Source organism: Metopolophium dirhodum, chromosome 3, assembly GCF_019925205.1.
Source record: "Metopolophium dirhodum isolate CAU chromosome 3, ASM1992520v1, whole genome shotgun sequence".
Classification (NCBI taxonomy): Eukaryota; Metazoa; Arthropoda; class Insecta; order Hemiptera; family Aphididae; genus Metopolophium; species Metopolophium dirhodum.
The window spans coordinates 9227565-9237069 of NC_083562.1; the positions used below are offsets into that span (position 1 = coordinate 9227565).

At 28.5% G+C, this 9505-nt stretch overlaps 1 long non-coding RNA gene across 1 annotated transcript; it reads left to right on the forward strand.

Annotated features, from left to right (window-relative positions):
- Window positions 1-4651: 4651 nt before the first annotated feature.
- LOC132940488 (uncharacterized) lies at window positions 4652-5916 on the forward strand. The gene is made up of 4 exons (XR_009664093.1): window positions 4652-4784; window positions 4911-5035; window positions 5135-5311; window positions 5840-5916. It is a non-coding gene; the product is annotated as an uncharacterized LOC132940488 (long non-coding RNA).
- Window positions 5917-9505: the final 3589 nt, after the last annotated feature.

Genomic DNA, 9505 nt, shown 5'->3' on the forward strand with positions numbered 1-9505 from the left:
AGGCCATTATAGGGTCTAGAAAAGGAAGCTATTATGTATGTGCCTATATACATATATATATATAAATAGAGTATAATAAAGTAATAATATTTTAACAACAATTATATTAAATTAAATATAGGTATAAATGTATATGATACAAATTGTGAATATACGTAGGTACCTTTAAGTTTCATCACGGATTTAAAACAAGGTGAAAACAATTTGAAACAATCTAAATAATGAAAAAACGACGACCATCGATTCCGTTACTCATTAGTCCGTGACTGACTAATTTAATTACACGGCGGGCTGCAAATCAATCAAAGTGTATAATAACGGGCAGAGTATCATCATAACCTCAGTCCTCAGGATAACGGACCACTTTTTTTGTTATTCATTACACTTTAGTCACTTTACGTCATGAACAAATTGAAACGACCGAATAATCTTCTGGGTTTCTTTATTTCGTATTCACTTCCTCAGTGTTTCTAAACGTTATTTAATCTTCTAGAGCCGCGGTCTGCCTTGTCGTTATAGTTGAGACCCAGGTCCCAGGAACATTTTTAATCATTTGATACATTTTTTTATTATGAATTCGAGATTTATAAAAATAATAGGTGGCTACTGCCCACTTTAATAGGTCGAAGACCCTCGTTCTAAGGTTTCACATATTATGTATAATATGTACCCCATTTTTAAACGCGTAGGATAACAAATCTACTGTATTCTTTCGTTTTTTCGATTACAATCAAATAATTAAAATTAAAAAAAATATTTTTCATGGTTCAAGTAAAGTCCAAAGACGTTAAGTAAAGTAAGTTAAAGTAAGTACCTACATGCCATATTATAGCTACCTATATAGAATGAAAAAATAACTAATATAAGAGTACTAATATTTAGTGGACCAATTATTGGTCATTTGTGACAATTTTAAATAAAGCTATGACCATTAATACTTTCTTACTATGGGTTGGATTAATAGCCTTGAATGTTAGTACCTACCTAATTTTGTTCATATTTAATGCGAAATCGTACTGCAGGACACTGGTGTTGTGATTCACTAACCATTATGCAATTAATCTATGAAATTAAGTACATGACTACATTTTCAATAAAAATATTAGATATATACCTACACACAGAAAACACAATAGAAAAACACTAATTTATAAAATGTATTTATTTTCTCTTGTGGCTTATACTTTATAAGCAAAATATCTCGTATATGAATTAATCTTAACTATCGACTATTACGTACCTACTATAATATTTAACATTGGGAATTTTACAATTCAGTCATAGATTTGGAATTATATTTATGTAGGTACCTATTCAATTTTAGATTCTGAGCGGAGCGATGAATGTATTGATTTTACAATGATGTGTGTATTTTTTGTTTTTTTACTTTCTTGATTTTTAATCAAGTAAATATGGTAATTCAAATGAAAAAATTCTGAATTTTGAAAACTTCAAGTGAAAAGTAAAAATTTCCAAGTAGTTTTCAAAAGCGACGTGAAAAACAAAAGAAAAGCTAAAGAAAAACGGGAATTTTTACGCAAAATCTGTTTTCAAGGAAATCGATTTTGGTTTTTGGTGCAACTCTAAAACTAATGACCGTAGGGCGTAGGTACACTCGATTTCTCATGTAACGATTTTCTTACTTTGTTATAATAAAAAACAAATAATTGTAGATACTTGAAAATTTCACTGAATGTTAATATTAGCATTTTCTATACACCATAAAATTTTGAAAATAATTTGATTTTTTTTGAGCTGCCTACGGATATTGTCAGTTTTCAATTTTTTTAGTTTTTTTTTTTATAAATATCAATAAAATTTTATTTGTTGGGTAAAAAATCGTGAACATTTAATGCAAGGATCCTGATATATTGTTACAATAGCAGTTGAAAAATATTAAAAATACAATTTTTTTATGAGCATTTAAAGTTCGAATTTTGACAAAATTTATCAAATTTAAAATGTAATAATTATTTTGTAGGTAAATTTTATAAAATGTTCAACTTTTATAGCTAAGGATTGAAAATTGAAAACAAGGCTCCACGTAAATAGGTTATATATAAATTACTTTATTCACAATAATATCATCAAATATACATGGTAATATCATATGCTGACTGACCGTCTTCGCTCAGAATCGTTTTTCTTATACAATGATATTATATCATTGAATTCAAATCTAACACCATCCATTACAGTAACCCATTGTAACCTACTGTACAGTAGAGCGACATCCACTTACCCACCTTTTTTTATTTATATATCAAATATATTTTATTGGAAAATAATTAGTTGGAACGCAAACTTTGGAAAATATTTTTTCTGAATTGTAATTATCTGGAACTGTATTGATAAATGATTTGGAACATATTTCGTCGGAAAAGTATTTGCTTGGAAACATATTTTGTTTGAAAGTATTCACTCAAAAACGTATGTTTGGAAATTAATTTGCCGGAAAATATTATTTTGGAAGCGTATTTACTATTTAATTGAAACTTTTTTTGTCGGAATAGCATAAGTTCAGAAAGGTATTTTGTTGGATATGTATTTGTTCGGAACTGTATACTGTAACCCAATAATATAAATGTCAAACGATATATTTTCCATAAAAATATATTTCTCATCGAAATCGTTTCCCACATAACATATTTTTTCAAATGGATTACAATTCCAAAAAAATATGATTCAATAAAAATACAGTTCCAACAATATGTGTTTCCGATGGAGTATTTTTCCACGATCCAAACAAACGGTTCATACGGTTCCAAACAAATAATTTTTCAACTTTTGATGCACCCTAGTCATTATTATATTTGACATTATTAATATTAATAAAATACGTTGTACGTATATTTAATTAGTTATTGATTATTGATGGTTATATTAATTTTTAGAATTTGATACTCAAACAGTCAAACTATAATTTTTTTGATTTTTGACATATTTCAGTGTAGTTACTGTCCAACAGTCTGTAATATGTTTTTTTTAAATTTTTTGACTCAATAGGTTAAATTTGGGTCCATGGGTCCATATTATAACTCAATTGTAAATTTGTCTGTAATACATCTTTAACATTTGTTATAACATTTTGAATTGTTAGATTAAAAAAAAATAGATTCGTTTAAATGATTGATTTCTACTACGAGTAAATCAAATTCATAGCGTTTTAAATAGAAAAAAAATTGCAAAATCATGGAACGGATTGTGGTTAATCTTGCATTAAACACAGCGGTTCAAAAAACACCTTTAAAAATAATTTAGATACAATCATAGTATGTCACGGACCAGTGACTGCTTTAAAAATACTCTACTAGTCGCAGTATTTTATATTTTTTTTCAAAAGTTACAATATATTATCATTACTATAGTTAGTATATCTACTTATGTGTATTACCATTGATAATGTAGTTAAGTCTGAATTATAACGGCCGCGGCGGTCAGATATGCAGGGCACGGTCCTGAGGCCCATTGACTTTTGAGGCTGATTTATTTTTATACACACACTCGAAATAAATTTCCAAAAATAAAACGAAAATGTTCATATCACAACAATGTATTAAATAATAAATGAAAATTTGATAACAATGGGATAAAATGTATAAATTAGTGAAAATGTGAGGTGTGAACTATATGTAGGTAGTTCAATGTAATGTGGTATTAACTATTAACCTACCATATAATTCAATAATTATAATTTATATTATTCAATAATTAATATATTATTAAAATAATTGACATTATATCAATTAAAATAATTGATATTAGGTGTTTAAACCTATTTACGTGAAGTAACAATATTTTTTATTTTTTTATTAAGAGAAGACTTGGCTACATAGGCCATTGGGTTTATAAATGGTATAATTAATTAACTGTCTACTTATTCTAATTATTCTAGTTTTTTTTTAAATCTTGGTTTGAAGGTAGGCCGCTGTGATGAATTTTATGATGTTGGATATTCACTGAGGATGGTAACAATATATTTTTATATTAGTGTCTAACGCTTAAAAAGAATCTACACATAATGTTTTTGATACGAGAAGTGTTGAAAATTGAGAGTTGAAAGAAGCTCGCCAAGTGTAGATTTTTTTTTAATACATAATTTCTAAAATAACTTTTGTAACAAATATAATGCTTTAAACATTTTCCTTGATAAAATTATTATTATTATTATAATTATACCAAACTATACGTCTTTACAGTTTACATACCTATATAATATAGTTATAGTCAGGGCCGGCTCTAGAGGGGGGCGAGGTGAGCCCCGGCACCAGGCCCCACGCTTCCGAAGGCCCCGCGCATTACACCTTTACCTTATCAAAATTACTTGAGCAACAATAATTTAAAGTTTATAAATGTATTGATATTTATTGTGTGGTACTACTATAGTATTTGTAATCAATACTTAATACTTAATGCTTATAGTTAATAATAATTAATAACTATCGGACTATATACCTATTATTTTATATTATTATTAAACCTACCGAATGCAGTGGTGCCCGATAGGCTACGGTGATGCGGTAATTAATACCTAATCAATAATTTCTCATAAAAACTGTTTTTAAGTGGTAATACTGATTTGCTTACATTATTGAGTTACATGGCTAGAATAGGTTGATCTATAAATATAAGTACAGGCAGTACAGCTAATTATCAGCTTATTTTCTTCGTAATTTGTAATTTGTATTTTACATATCATACTTGGACTTGATATGGTACCATTATTATTTTATTTTGAGAACCCTCGACGTTATTGCCACTAGCGAACTGCGAACACTTATTACGTAAGTAATTATTTTTATTATTAGACTACCTATTAATTTATATATAATATATATATTATATTATTTATTTTATTTGACAATTTATTATTTAGTAGATTTGAGTGTCTTATTATTCTGAATTGGTAGGTATTCATTTTTATTAGTATTGCTATCACAAATTTTGTTGTCAAGTTTTGTGATCTTGGTGTAAACCAGTGGCGTCATTTCAGTTTTCGGAAGTTTTGCAAACGTTTAGACCGGCCTATAAATGGGTAAAAAAAAAACCGCTCTATTTTTATCAAACTACCATTTCCACCTCACTTATTTTTAAATTTTTTATTTTTATTGTTACAAACCTTTTTATTACTTAGGTAAACAACACATTAGCACGACGGTTTTAAGGGGCCCTACTATTGACCGAATCATGTGCCAACTGCCAATTGCCATTTTGTATATTTTGTTAGATGTTCAGGAAGAGAACTCTTTCATAAAAAAAACTCTTTCACACCAGGCCCCGCAAATCCTTGAGCCGGCACTGGTTATAGCAGGTAACATATTTGATATGGACCATAATAATATTAAGCGAATAAAATATAATTAATATTGTTATTTTTATATCATTTAAGTATTTCTAAAAACATGACACAATCTAAAGTGAAAACTAAGATATCTAAAAAATAATGTAGGTACTAAGTACCTATACCTATTATATTTTAATTTACGAATTTTTAAATTGTATAATCATTAATCATCAAATTTGATATAAAATATTGTGAAATTAAGAAATATTCAATAAAAACTAATAAACCACAAAATATGCAGAATAAACTTTTAATATATTTCTCGTAGTATCTTGAAACTAATTTTTGACAATCGAGTATGTTTATATTCCGACACCCATTCCGAAATCATATTTTTTTATATTCTAAAAATTGAATACAAATATATACACCCCTCATGCTTTTCAATCATTGTTTAAATAATGTATTTATCTTGTTAGCGGTTCTATGTAAACAAATAACAATACGTTAGTTTAAAAAAACTCCAGTTGGTTTTTTTTTTTATCTCGTGTTTAGTGAAAATGCAGCGTTAGCGTGATGTTCGACCGTCAATAATCGGACCCGTGAAGAATTCCAAACGAGGCCAATGTCCAATACTCTAATGCATGAGGAAAAAATGCCATTGTTCCTATTATTGAACTAGTTGAATGTTAAAAAAATAGTAATAATAATAACAACAACAATAATAATAATAAAAGTTATATGTATAGCTTATAGAAAAACAAAACCGTTCCTATAATATTATATTTGGTATATATTATTTATTATTTGGCATATTATTATGTTATATTTGTATAATTGTATTATACGACCGTTATCAAAATTAACTCAAAACTGTAAGCAGTAAACACGTTAAATTTTGTGAAGTATTTACTACTTAGTAGGTACCTATAGGTAGTATAAATAAACAATATATTATCGTTTTTTACTTTTTGGCGTAAATGACATGGCGTATAGTGTATACCTATCGTGATTCGTGAACATTAAATAGTACCTAAATTAATTAATTGAACAAGTAAATATAATTTATATAGGTATATCGTAGAAATAATACCTACGCTTTTATTACATACCAACACCGTAATGAGGTAATAGGATTTTTGTTTAGGGGATAGCGGGAATGGGGCATCATTTTTTCTTTGTCAAAAGGTTTGAAAATGTAGTATACGCTTCCTCACGAGTCTTAGGTTTTTTTTTATATCAATTTAAAATCATCAAAAATACACACCTAGGCATAATTTTTTTTATAACCGTTTAAAAAGTACAAGTTTCAAAAAAATTGGATATTTAAAGATTACTTGCCTATGTGGGTGATAAATTGTCAATATTGTACGACGTGCGTGCACTACTGTAACTGTACTCATGTCATAACAACTAACAAGTAACTTCTGCACGCACAAGTAAATGTCATAAACTCGTCGCGTGTGAAAACGTTTTATCGTTTTTACTTTTTTACCCAAAAGTAGATAGGGTACATAGATATTGTACCCTATAGGTGCAATATCTATGAAGTTTTTATCAATGGTCCATCAAAAAAATTGATCTATTTATTGTTGAGACTCCTGAAAATAGATTTTGATTTGCTAACAACTCAACTTTACATCCACTTTTTCCTTTTTTAAATTGTTTATTGAAATACCTACTTCAATACTTTGCCAAGCAATATTTATTATTTTGTAATTTAAATAATGATATTAAGAAAAAATTAGGGATAAATTAAGAAAGGAAAAATTAAATGTAAAGTTAAGTAAAGTTATTGTTGACAAAATCAAATCTATAATTATCAAAATCGTTGTATATGAAATAACTTGCTACTATAGATAGAAAAAAATAGGAACATACCAATACTTTTGACATATTAGAATCGTCATAAAAATCGACTTAATAAGAATAAAAAATATAACATAGGATTCAGGTAGTTCCTTATTTAAAATATCATGTATTATCAGGTAGTAAATAATTAGTATTTTTTCTTAACAAATGTTTTCTATATAATAGTTATTAATATATTATTTTGTATTTGCCCTAAAAAGTAAACCCATAACACTACTTCCACTGTTCGAGTCTATTATATCTCTTATGATAAAGGTTTAGTACTTAGTAGGTAACATTACTTACGTTTATTATGAATTTGACACTAGTCATTTAAAGAATAAAATGTGTCTGTTTGCATGGGGAGGATTCAACCATCATGTGGTATTCCAAGATAAGATAAATATGATAATCTAACTTTATACCGATTATTTTATTAAACAATGTAGAGACGGGTCTCAAATAAATCCATACCTACCTATAACTTAAATATACATATATGGTTTTCAACAAAAAAATAAAAAAATACCGGGATAGGTAGTCGATCTGCTGTAGCTTCTAGCTATAGTAGAATTATTCTAAATTTTAGTGTATATCGTCATTGAGTAGGTCACTGTAATGAATGTATTAATTTTGTATTCAATGATAAATCATATTCAATGGCCAAGTGTTAAACAATAAAAATAAAATAGCATTGTAGCTGATGTGGAAACAAAGTGAGGTATATTAGACATTTGGACTAAAGAAAGAGTAGACTTGGTCACAATCAGTGTTGGGAAAGTTCCTTTTAAAAAGGAACTCGTTCCCGTTCCTCGTTCCTACTGTAAGAAAGGAACTCGTTCCCGTTCCTCTTTCCTGTCCCGAAATAAGAACGCGTTCCCGTTCCTTTTTAAAAAGGAACGCGTTCCCGTTCCTTCATGTTCCTTTTTTTGCAATTTGAGTGGTGGTCAATGGTGTATTTTGCGAACAATTTTTAAGTCAGAAATAATCGAACCGAGAGAGTTAACCGATTATTTCTGACTTAAAAATTTTTCGCAAAAAACACCATTGACCACCACTGAAATCGGTTAACTCACTCCTTTCTAGGAGCACCGATTTTTAACAAAAATGATTTGTCTTAGATTTTTTTTGTTATAATTCAAAAGTTGTATAGCGTAGACTTGAAACTTTATATATATACATTCATATTGCATAATTGCATAATATTATACATGTATATTACTATATTAGTATAGTATACAGTGTATAGTGTGTACTATACACGATACACCACACATAGAGACATGCTATAGGTTATAGGCTTATAGCCCATAGGAGTATAGGACATAGTATGATACAACAATCTGTTTTTTTTTTAATTCAATTTATTTGAAAAAATATTTTTATACTGACATTTTGTTTTGTTTGAGAAGAACTAATTTGGCGCGCGGAACCGGAAACGACCCGGAACACGACACGTAGTCGACCGACGGCGTCGCGGCTCAGTTTTGGCGCGGAAACACACAATAAATAAATCATAAAATATACTGTGGCACTCAACGTGTTAAAATTTTTTCATTATTTGAGGAACGGAAATTTTCGTTCAAGTTCCTTCAAAATAGGAACTCGTTCCCGTTCCTCGTTCCTATATTTTAAATGGAACGCGTTCCGAGCTTCGTTCCTATAAAAGGAACGCGTTCCAGGAACGCGTTCCTCAAGGAACGCGTTCCTTCCCAACACTGGTCACAATGCAGATATCACTACTTTGATAGGGTAATTTTTTTTGTTAAATGGTCTTTATAACTTAGCGTTTTTTTAACGGTTACGACTTAGGTTTTTGGTGGGGATTTGTCATTACTTATGGCTATGAATAGTTTCTTATACAAATTAAACCAAAAGTTAATCAAATTAAACCAGTTGACTGTTGACATAATATTTTTTCTAAATGTGTCGTGTTGTGACTGCTGGTTTACAACGTGACTACGTGAGCAATTGGTCACTTTAGGTTGCTTAACCGAATTATTATCAATATTCAATTTATACATATTTTACAAATACTTAAGATAAAGAAACGAAAAAGTCAATCCATGTAAAGAATATAATTAGTATGCAATGGTATAAAATAAAATAATGTTTAATAAGTACCTAATACAGTAATTCAGTCATACGTATATATATAATTAGTAATCAGTACCTAATTACGTAACTATATTATAATATTGCTAAATTATGATTGTTTTTGGTAATTTTAAAACCAAAATAGTAAACTTACCTAAGTTTTTTCAACCTACTAAGAGGGTTAATTTAAGACAACTATTATTTGATCTTATCATTTTAGGTAATAGGCATATGAAGTTTGTATTAGGTACCTACTTGAATTTATTTTTACCT